Genomic DNA, 10,817 nt, shown 5'->3' with positions numbered 1-10,817 from the left:
ACAGACTGCCGCTCTCACAGCTTCGTTGGATTGTCTCGCCATATCTGATGAAAAATGAGATATTCATGCTTTCATTGTAAAGAGACAGGCACTGGCAGTTCAGTTTCGGTGTCTTTGCACATGTGCCGGCTTGCGTCATGATGTGGCGTGTTAGTGAGATGATCCTTGTGAACATATGCGCACTTTCACACCAGATCACACCAACACCAACCTGAACAATCCATCATCACTGACCTAAAAACAACCGCATAATGTGATGTGTGACAAAAAAGCATTTAGTTCCCAGTGACACCTGTGTGACTGTTAGTCTGACAGGAACAGTCTAGTGTTGTGTGAGCAACTGGAAACCAGTCCTGTTTTATTTACCCAACTGTGATCGCCCTTTTATCAGAGCCTCACCGAATAGCACCTGTGTGTGTGTGTGTGTGTGTCAGTGTCAGAGCTGTGAAGTCACATGTGAAGATGGCCATCAATGTCTCTAACTTATTCTCATCCTCCTTCCATGTGCCCTTCAGACGGTTGCTGATCCTCACACTGGTGGATAGACTCCACACAAACTGTTTTGTGACACAACGCTGTGTTTCCTCTTATCTCTAACCAGGGCTCTTCCATGACAATACCGTCGTCAAGAGAACTCCCGGCTGAGTGTTTGCGCTTCCGCAAGTAAAAGCTTAGGGGACTTATCTACTCATGCGTGATTACCATTTTAATAGGTTTATTTTCAAGTCGAGGTTTTGTGGTTTAAAAAGCATGTTAAAAGTAGAAAACTCTTAGTTTAACAAAGCTCAGGGTAAATGTATAAAAAGAAGATTCCTAAAAGAAGATACATTGATTCTTTACTCTCTTGCTTGTTTCTATACAGTATTTCATATGTGGGGGTTTATTCATCTACAGGCACGTTTGGCCCTGTTAAATGTTAGAATATAAAGTATTTTCACACTCTCTCTAGTTATTTTTCGTAGTTCAATTTTGCCCTGAAATCATGAACGTTTAATGTGATGGAAAAGGCAGTGGAAATGACATTTTTAAATTTTTGGGGAAAAAAAGAATCATTTGTCTTGCTAAGGCTAACTCTCCTAAATACACATAAATAACTATTTGAATGAAAAATATTATTAAAAATTACTATTTACTATCATTACTATCATTGTTATGTCATATATTATAGCATTATATATATAAATATACATAGATTATTAAATATATATATATATGTGTGTGTGTGTGTGTGTGTGTGTGTATATATATATATATATATATATATTAGTTTAATTTTATTTAATATTATTTCCATTGTGCATAATGTATATAATATTATAATACAAACATTTGTCATATTTCTGCTTTTGACAAAACTTTATTAAGGGTATAATTGCTCAGAGTGGTGGAAATGATGGCATGGCTGTAGAAGAGTCGGAATATTTGAATTATTTTTTTTAATATTAGAATAATTGATTTTCACACAATAATGGATGTGGTTTATGTTTATTTCATTATTTGCTTAGTTTATCATAATTGAATATGAAATAATTCATATTTTTAAGATGGGTAGTTTCATAGTTGAATATTGCAAGTCTGAGTCTGGAACAAGGGTAAAAGTTAATAATAAATGGCATTTGACAAGTAGCTAAATAAGGCAATTTTTATGCAAAAAAAAAAAAAATTTGTAATCTGGACATAGACATGCCCAGAGTTGAAGAAACACTTGTTGAAGAGGCAAGGAACTGGTCCTTGTTTGTGTGCTGAATTTTATAAGTGAGGTTTGTCTCGCAAACAAGCATCCTGAATGGTGAAGTGGGCATCAGTCAATGTCATTCAACAAATTAAATTATTCTGTTGCATTGCCCACTTTCCCCCTCCCTTTCTGCAAACCCAGACAGATACATATGAATATGTATTGGCCGTGTGATAATATAGAAGCCAGGTTTTTCTTAAACGGCACTTTTTTTGACAGGGATGCTGGGTAAGGGAAGAATTGAACAGAGATTGTTTCCAATACTTGCCTTATTTTAGCCTCTCTAATCATCAATAATACTAGAGGATGTCAGGATCAGATTGAGCCTTATTTATAGAGGAAAGTTGTCACAGGATCTTGAGGAGGGATGACATGGTTGTGTAAATGTGTGTTTGTACAGTATGTGGGTAGTATATGCAGCACCCACATGCAAGTCACAAGCTCAGTCTGTTATGTGGGAGCTGTTTGACAGGGAGGAAAAGAATACCACCACGCACATCCCACTCGTAGACACACTTTCCTGCACAAACGAGCTCACCTGTTTACTCCAACTTACATCCACATAAAGTTGAAGTGTATTTTCTGAGCCACCATAATCACCAAATGCTATTGCAAAAATAATGATTGTTTTCAAAGAGGTTTCCCTCTGAAAACTCTGACCATCTGCCATTAGTCAGGAAAGCAGAGTGCCCTGCCCCCTAACTCATGCCATTGGCTGAGACACTGTTGCCGTGCAAGGCAAGTCAGAATTCTCAAACAAACAGAACAATGTTTTGATAGGGCCACAGAGACACAGTGTTTACACTTTTCAGGGAAATCGCCCCACTAATTGCTTACTTTTAGTTGTCTCTGCATATTAACCTGGGACAGGAGTATTTTAACATCGAAAAAATTACACACTTCAGCATTAATTAACAAGTTGGGCGGTAGTCAAATCCGAGTCCTGCTCATTGCCTTGGCCTCCTTCGGGGAAGATATATCCTTTCTCTCTTTTTCTCTCTAGCAGTAATTTAACCAACGGGGGCAAGATCATTGATGCCAAGCAACATGTCCTTGAATGATAATGAAAAGCCACGAAGCAGATGCAGAAATTCTTGTTTACAATGTTGTTTACTCTGTAGGCACCTCGAATGTCATAAACACATGTGCACACATTGATTTTCCTTTCCTCCGATACCAAGTAAACTGATGCAAGAAATCATTTGTCGGTTTGTTTTCTCGGCATACGCCTAAAAGCTCTACAGTATCGTCTAACAAAAAAGGAGAGAAAGGGGAGAAACAAACAAATAGGCTGCCGACAGTCACTGCCATAATTTTTCCATCAACGCGTGAGACAGTGTTAACCAGGCGGTGAGCTAACAGAGCGCGAGGGAGCAGGAGATGAGACCACACTTCATGCTCTTCACCTGTTTCCATGACTGTAATTACAGTCTAACCATGTTTTTCCCTCTTTGCAGTCATTTTTTTCAGACTTTTCCCTGTTTCTTTCAGCAAACCTCAGTCAGGCTTCTCAAAGCCAGACACACAGACAGGACTGAGTCAAGTCAGCTGTCACACACACACTGCAGACGAAGCCATATGAAACAACATCAAGATCATTATGTTAAGAGTTTATCGGATGCTTCTCAGCCTGTATGCTTTTTGTTTCCTTTTATGAAGTGTCATTATCATGGTATGCCTCATCAAAATTATGTTAGCGTTGCACAGGAGAGAAGTGATCACAGAGGCAGATCTCAGAATTGAATAATTTTCTGGTAAACATATGCTGAATAAAAGGCGCAAAGCTGCTGGTAAATGGGGAGTATGTGTTTGCAGCATCGGAGGTGTGTTGTATTTATATTTATGCAGGGGAAGACTACAGTTGTTGGAAGACGTAAGATCTAAAAAAAAAAAATGCAAAGAAAGGGCAAGAGAGACTGAGAGAGAGATTAGAAGATGTCTGAAATGCTTTAGCTGGAGGGCAGCTGGTGTTCTCTGTGGTTCTTCTTCACACAGATTCAGAACACATTGCTACTTTTGGAAAAAGCCCCATTTCAAATAGATCTCACAGTAAGAGTCTAGTCAAATGCTGCCTCCTTTTCCATACAGTCCCATAGCTCAGTGGGGATGTGACATAAATGTCAAGACTGTTATCTGTGCGAGTGCAGGCACCACTGAGCTCTGGACAGACCCGCCCTGTTATCCCTATTTTTCTTCTTCTTTCTTGTCCCTATCACCCCTCCCTCTTTTACTTCCTGGTCTTTTTCTGCATGAGGCTAATTAATAACATTTCTGGATATTGTGATTTCTAATGCTGAGTCAATCTCTCTCTGAAAATGACAATGATGGATGGACATGTGGACGCAGTATTATGAATGCCACTTCTGTATTCTAAATGGGTTGGCATGACATGTCAAGCAGTGACTGCGGTGCCCTGCAGTGTGACATGCTCCAACTAGAACTTTTTTTTTTAAATTCTACTTACTGTATAATTAGATAATGCTGTTTTTATGACTTCATATTAGTTGAGAGATTGCATGTAATATTTGGACTCTTAAAAATGCATTTGTCACACCACAGAGATAGTTCACCCCAAAATTCTGTCATCATACTACATAAAAGAAGATATTTTGAAATATGTTTATCTCTATAAAATGAAAATAAATGGGGTCCGTTGACTTTGAATGTATGGACAAAAACGTTCACTTTTGTGTGTGAGTAAATGATGACTGCGAAAACAACTAAAAGGTGATTAAAAATAAAAGGGTGAACAAAAGACAGCATATAAAAATGTAAACTATCCCTGAAATATACACTACCATCCAAAAGTTTTGGGTGGGTAAGATTTTTTTAATGCTTTTGAAAGAAGTCTCTTATGCTCACCAAGGCTGCATTTATTTTGATAAATAATATTGTAAAAACAGTAATATTGTAAAATATTATTAGAACAGTTTTCTATTTTAATACATTTTAAAATGTAATTTATTCCTATAAATTTTCAGCAGCCATTACTCAATTTTTCTGTGTCACATGATCCTTCAGATAATGTGATAATTTCTTATGATTAGCAATGTGGAAACAGGTGTGCTGCCTAATATTTTTATGGAAATCGTGATTTGTTTTTCAGAATTCTCTGATGAACAGAACAGCATTTATTTAGAATAAATGTCTTTTGTAACATTATAAATGTCTTCACTGTCACTTTTGATCAATTTAATGTATCCTTGCTTTAATATGTATATAATTCCAATGTTCCAACTGTTTGTACAATAAAATGAAAACATCCTCTAACCTAAAATATTGATGACAACCAGGTCATTTATATTTCTATAATGAAATGTTGAACATTCTTCTTCTTTTGCAGATGTAAAGAGGGTTACCGTGGACTTCGTTGTGACCAGTTTGTCCCGAAGACAGACTCCATCTTATCTGACCCAAGTATGTATTATTGTCACTGTATGTTTACTTGAAGGTAAAATATGAGGGAATCTATTCTTTCCTGGGCTTAATACATGGACACAGGAAAAATTAATGTCGTTTGAATAAACACAAAATTACTGAGTTATTTCCTACTAGTATGAACAGCACAAAGCCCTTCAGCAACAAAATGCTTCATGATACAGCAAACCAAATATGAGAGAACGTAATTTACTTCTTGTTTACTTGCTTTCCGGTCTTAGTTTCAGAAGTTTCCAGCCTCTCTAGCTTCAGGTGAGTCTCTTAGCCTCCAGAGCTGAGAGTTCTCTGTCATTTTCTCAGAACCGTGTATTGCTTAAGTAGTTAATTATACTTCTCGCTCTAAGTGCTGAAATTGCCATCACCCTACAATGCCACACTCTCATGAAAATAAGAAAGCATTTGCATATGCTATTTTCTCTATGGTAAAGCTGATCTCTAACTCTGCAAGAGCAGAATTTTGTTTAGTGTGACAGATATAGTGCGTAACCTGTTCACTTTCATTGTCCTGCTACACAATGTGATTGCAGACTCTAACCAGGCTGAAAGTGGCTACGAAATGTTATCAAGTGACTATTTTTCATGAAGAGTACATTTCCCCTGCCATTACTGAAGTCCCTGAATGAAAGTAATTGCTTTGCTAATTTTAGGTCGATGCTAAAGTCATTAGCCATTTCTGTGCCAGATGAGTGTCTCACAGGTTAAAAAAAGGACTTTGGAGCATAAGTAGCCAAAGGGAAGTTCAGTCACTGAAAAAGCTGTCAAAGAAAGATGTTTGCTTTCTTACAGGATGGTATTGGAGAGATTTGTGAAACCTCACAAAGCCTTGATTCATAAACTCTTCTTCCTGTGACTCAACTTTCCGAGAGCTAATATACCGATATGAAAGGAAGTCGAAGCCTAGGAAGGAGAAAGCGGAGAAAAGAGCTGTCCAGCACGCAGATGAATCTGCAACGAGGCTGTTTCTCAGAATGGCTTGTGTTGTATGAATTGTCAAGCTTTTGGGGAGTGATCTTTTACAGCGAGTGAGACGGCAACCTAAACTCCCATTTAGTGCACTTTGAGTTGCTGACCCCACTGAGTGGCTGGTAATGGGATCTTTCTGTAGCCTTTCTGCCAAGGCCCACTTTGTGTCCCTGATACTTCTCTTTCATATCTGATTTTCTCAATGAGAGCATTCATATCCCTGCTATCCATCATGCCCTGAGATGGAGCCCTCATCTTTAGCAGTGCCATCATCTTCTTCATGGATACACCTACACAATACTGCTGGTATTGCCTCCTCCACCCTCCTGTTGACACAGTTTAGCATTACAGCAATTTTAGGCCAGTGCTGTTGCAAATCTGCTAAATGTGGATGAAGCTTCCAGCATCTGTAGTTTTTTATTTTGTTTGTTTTTTCATCCATCTATACAACATTGATAGAGATGAGCCAGTTAATCCAGATTATGCTTGAATTACAATCCATTCCGGCCATGAAAACAAACACAGCAGGCTTTGGAGCGGCCCGCATGAGTAGCAATCACAGTGCTCAATATCTTTTATCTACTATTTTTTCATAACCTATTATGTTTTCAATGTATCTTTATTCCAACCTGTAGAGGCCAATGTTTGTTTTTCCCATTCTTAGTTTGAGCCTGATGTGTATGGCCCAGTGCATCTTTATTCACTTACGCAATCAGAGGCAGCCGCAGCATGAATGGGCCAAGCAATGCTGGCAGAAGGGATACGACAGAACCGCTGGATCATCGCCTGGCCCTTTTGTCTCACAGAGCTGTTGTGTTTTTTTAAAATCTCGCCGTATACCACAAAACACTGTGAATTCAAAAGGCCCAGAGGTGAGACACTGTGCAAAAATCTCGGGTAGGAGTATTACCAACAATTCTGCTTACATTAGCATTTAAAACAACCTTTAAGCGATTCCTCATACTTCATTGTGCCTGCGCTATGGTGTGGCTGCCAGTAAACAAGGGTTCTGTCCTTATTCACTATGAATTTAAATCATAAGCAGGAATTGGCAAAAACTACCATTCCTTGCATTCTCATTAAGAACCGCTGCACGACCTCTTCGAAAGGAAAAAAAAAATAGACATTTCGGCTCATTATTTTCTCACAGATCATGTTGAAATTGCCGCATGAATATATGCAAAAATTGAGGCTACATGTGGCGATTCATCATTTGACAGAAGGTTTTCTGTCACTGTGTTTGATTTCTGTTTTTTCCCCCCTAAGTATGTCCACTAAAATAATCTTTCTTGGGCAAGTCGCAGTCTATTTAAAAACCTTAGACCACCTCTGTCAGAAAAGCAATTAAGTGTGAGGGTTTCATTTTAATTTAAATGAGATTATATTACAGTGGTGTGAAAAAGGGGACTTTTCAAATGAAGAGAGCATGAGTGGTCTTCTCTTTATCAGTACCAGCAGTTCTGAGGCTTCAGTGGAATAGAGGAGAGAGAGAAAGAGAGGGAGTGACTGCATTTACAAAGGCGATTTGCTTGTGCGGTGCTCTGCTGGAGAAGACTCCCTTAAAGAGGGAAGAAGCTTTCGGATGAATTAATAAAATTTTGCAACTAAAAAAAGACAATTATAAGCATCTCCTGGGCATTACAGTTGACAAAGAGGCATTTCTAAAGCCTGTCTCTGACAAAATCCAGGTTCTCTTGGGGAGCATGTCTTTTCTACAGGCAACTAACAGGCCTTTATGTGCTTTATATTATAAACTGCTTCTCCCTCTTCAATATTGTGGTTGCTTGTATCTTGGGTAATCAAGAGAAAGCTATTTTTGTTGCCGAAACGATGCCACTACAGAAGCTTTTCTCTTTCTGAACAATGAGCAGTTTTAGTTGACACAAAACTCGCTGGCTTTTTATTCACGGTTATTATCTGGGTGATTTAATATGTCTGTGTTTGTGGAAATCTGTATGATAGCATCTCTCTCCTTGTTTCTGTCTTTCTCTCCGTCTGTTTAACCACTTTTCTCTTTTTTTTTATTACTCCCTGAAGCAGCAGATGAGCTGGGCATTGAGTTTATGGGTAAGAAAATGGAATTTTTTTTTTTTTTTTTCTCCCTCATTAACATGCGCACAGAAGTAGTTGATATGAAATTCTTCTGGAAAATTCTGTAGTGTGACATGCTGTACTCCATCTAATATATATAATTATATTATATATTATATTTTTGCATATTTTATTTTTATATCATTCACTATTAATTTTCTATATAATTTTTAAGATTTTATGACCACATTTGAATTAAGAGACTTGAATTGAGATGCATTCTTCGCACTGCAAATCCATTTAAATGGTAAAAAAAAAACTGTGATTATAAATGGTTAAAAAGAATTTAAGACATGCTCTTCCCCATATAAGTTCCTATAAATTTAAATCTTTATTTTTTCGAGCATCTTGATGATGTTCGAAAAAATAAACACCCACAGGCTTCTCCTCTCTTTCTTGACCAGCATTAATGTATACAAACATACAACATGCTCTCTGTTCCTCACAAAAGCCTAATGTTCTTGAGTTTCCATGGAAACAGAGCAAAAAAAATTTATTGTAAAGGCACAGGGCAGCATCTGTGTGGGTGATGTGGTCTGTGTGGCTTGAGCGCATACATGTGTCTGCTTGCGTTTGTCTGCGAGTGTTGCTATGTGTCGCTGTTAATTACAGCAAAGCCCCGAGGTGTGCACCTTGCTGAGGTGGCATATTGCATAGCAAGTCTCTGGGGATGAGAAAAATCACACAGCCAAGTGCTAAAGAGATGCCTTTACCCTGACAAACCACAGTATCCACAGACTTAAAGTAGTGTCGACAAACAGAAGCCCAAAAAACTGCTGTGAAAATGGATTTTCCACAGGCTTTCTCCCCTTCTGCATCCACACCCCCTACCCGACCGTCCTTTCTCATGTGCCTAACAACTGAAAGCATTTCTTTAAGTGAACAAGTGATTCCTGTGAAGTTTTCCATTAGTCGTGCTTCACACGCTCGCCTCAAGATTTCCTCAAAAACTGTCAGAGAAGGAGAGATAAGGTTAAAGTGGAACTGATATGCATTTCTGCTTCTCGGAAATGACTGCCTCAGTGATTTTAATCTGGATGGTGAGCGAGTCCAGTTGTGGCCATTACGGAGCGTTTTCCATGAGAGAGAGAGATGGGAGGGGGGTGTTGAGTGCACATGTGCATGAATGGTCAGCTCTGTGCATTTGTGGCATGAGAGAGCATTTCAGTCACGGGTGTGTGTTTGTGAGGGAGTCAAGCCATCTGCTCGCAGAGACTCTCCACCAAACCAGGGCTCAATGTCCTGTGAGAACCAGTGTTCAGTCTCTGCTATCCCACTAGCTGTTCTTGGTTTTCCACAGACATGATGCTAGACTGTTTTGGATGGTCATTTTCTGCTCCTGTACACAAAGATAGATCTATATAGATTATTTACTGATTCTGGTGTACTAGAACTAGCTTTGAAGAACAAAGCTCAGACCTGAATCCCTTTGAACACTTTTACAATGAATTGAATCGCAGGATATGAGTCACACAGCAAATCTCAGCATTGATGTTCTGACATCGAGTGGAACTTCTCCCAGATGAATATAAGTTGTTAGGGAGGATCAACTCCTTACTAATCAGGGTTATGATAATTTAGGTGTGAATTGAGAATGCTTTTTTCAAATCCAATACATGAAAGTTTCATTTATAACCAGAAAAGCAAGATTTGGTCGAGTCAACTGTGAACGATGGATTGACAATGCCTTATTTGAAAGTTTACAATTTCTTGATGTCAGAAGGTTTTATAGGCTCTACAGACAGACAAGCAATAGTTTTCATTTCATGGACCAAGATGGAAAAACACTTCCCTGTTATAAAAAAAAAAAAAAGAATTCAGTAAATTCCACTTCCTGTAAGGGCTGGTCGATATAGCTAAAAAAATTATCAACGATATAATGTTTCATATAGTTCGGTATCGATAATTATTGACATTTTTTAAACGCAGCAGCGGTGCGTCTCGTGGGCTAGACTAACAAAACATTAAAATGCAACAACGTCACTTACATCATTATCACCGCATCTTGCGCGCCACTGATGACGCTCCCTGATGCACACCTAACATTCAAATGAAAATGTTTCTTTTAAGATCGACTAATATTCATTCTTTATTCACAATCTCCTCATCACAGGTAGGTACAGCAATCATTTCAGCATGTGTTCGTGTTTGTGTGTGCTGTCTGCGTCACTCATAGTACTTGCCAATATCGTGCGCTATATCGAACAATTTTTCTATCGATATCGAAGGTTTACCGTCGATAAATATCGATACCGTTTTATCGCCCAGGCCTACTTCCTGTAATTCAAATACAGTTCAGTAGTGCTGGTTGCCCATGAACCGATCATTAGGCCGATTCTTCAAGCACATTTCAAGCCTGCCTGACCTCTGACACAAATGAATGTCTAGCTGACAGCTCCCTGCATGTTTCTCTGCTGTCTGTCCCTGATCATCAAATCAAATGTGATTGTGCACATGTTTGCATGCTAGTTAAATATGCTGAAATGATAGAACTAGCCGATTAATTCTGAGATGGTCCCTTTTCAATTGTCTCTTAAATTCTCTTGCACTGGGAATGTTTCCATTATTGTGGCATTTTTTTTTTTTTTTT

The 10,817-nt window shown here is 38.5% G+C and overlaps 1 pseudogene; it reads left to right on the top strand.

Moving 5' to 3' along the window:
- Positions 1 to 10,817, top strand: part of LOC107722447 (pro-neuregulin-3, membrane-bound isoform-like) — a 161,183-nt pseudogene that overhangs the window by 136,796 nt on the left and 13,570 nt on the right.

Source organism: Sinocyclocheilus rhinocerous, unplaced genomic scaffold, assembly GCF_001515625.1.
Source record: "Sinocyclocheilus rhinocerous isolate Xijiao unplaced genomic scaffold, SAMN03320098_v1.1 scaffold1175, whole genome shotgun sequence".
NCBI lineage: Eukaryota > Metazoa > Chordata > Actinopteri > Cypriniformes > Cyprinidae > Sinocyclocheilus > Sinocyclocheilus rhinocerous.
This window is presented reverse-complemented; position numbering and strand designations above follow the sequence as displayed.